The 787-nt window shown below is 68.7% G+C and overlaps 1 protein-coding gene across 1 annotated transcript in view; it reads right to left on the bottom strand.

Moving 5' to 3' along the window:
* The window catches only part of TMEM2 (transmembrane protein 2), a 71840-nt gene extending 71317 nt beyond the window's left edge, over positions 1 to 523 (bottom strand). Inside the window, exon 1 of the mRNA XM_014454097.2 lies at positions 453 to 523. The gene's annotated coding sequence lies outside the window, so the exon portion shown is untranslated. The remainder of the gene's footprint in view (positions 1 to 452) is intronic.
* Positions 524 to 787: the final 264 nt, after the last annotated feature.

The following is a 787-nucleotide window of genomic DNA, read 5'->3' on the forward strand; positions in this document are numbered from 1 at the left end:
CGGGCACTTAGAGCCCGTCTATGCGGCGCCCGGGAACCGCTCCCCCGGGCACGGCCGCCGGGGAAGGCTCCCCAACCCGCGCCCCGGCTGCAGCTGCTACCCGGCCGCGCCGCGCGCACCCGCCGGGCTGAATCTGACCCTACGCCCCCTTCACCTCTCGGCTGAGCCTGGCTCTGCACCCCATTACCTGCAGCCGAGCCTGGCTCTGCACCCCTTCACCTGCAGCCGAGCCTGGCTCTGCACCCCATCACCTGCAGCCGAGCCTAGCTCTGCAACCCTTCACCTGCAGCCGAGGCTGACACTGCGTCCCCATCACCCCATGGCTGAGCTGGACACCGCACCTTCACCGCTCCCGGCTGAACCGAACTCTGCGCCCCATCATCCCCAAAGGGACTCCCACAATCCCCGCAAATGTTCTGTCCGTCCTGCCACCGCACCACTGCCGCCCCCACCTGGCCAACCACCGACACTGGGTTCTTGGTCCTTTTCCGAAGACCCAGCCAGCTCTCGGGTCAGGACAGCCTCTGGCAGCTCTGAATGGCCCCAGCTCCCCGTCCTAAAGGCAGAATAAATACACCTCGGGCTCCCCACGCCCCCTGCCCGCGCCTCTCTGGAATGGCTGCCGCTTGCAGGGGTGGCGCTGAAAGCCACTCCCCGGCCCACCCCAGTGTCTGAGTGCCCCTGTATGGCCGCCCCCACCGGGACTGGGGTAGCCCAGCCACCACCACCACGCCCCTCGCTGGAGCTGCTGTCACGGAGGAAAAGCCTTGGGCGCGGCCCGGGCTGG

This window comes from Myotis lucifugus, unplaced genomic scaffold (genome assembly GCF_000147115.1).
Source record: "Myotis lucifugus unplaced genomic scaffold, Myoluc2.0 scaffold_31, whole genome shotgun sequence".
Taxonomy (NCBI): Eukaryota; Metazoa; Chordata; class Mammalia; order Chiroptera; family Vespertilionidae; genus Myotis; species Myotis lucifugus.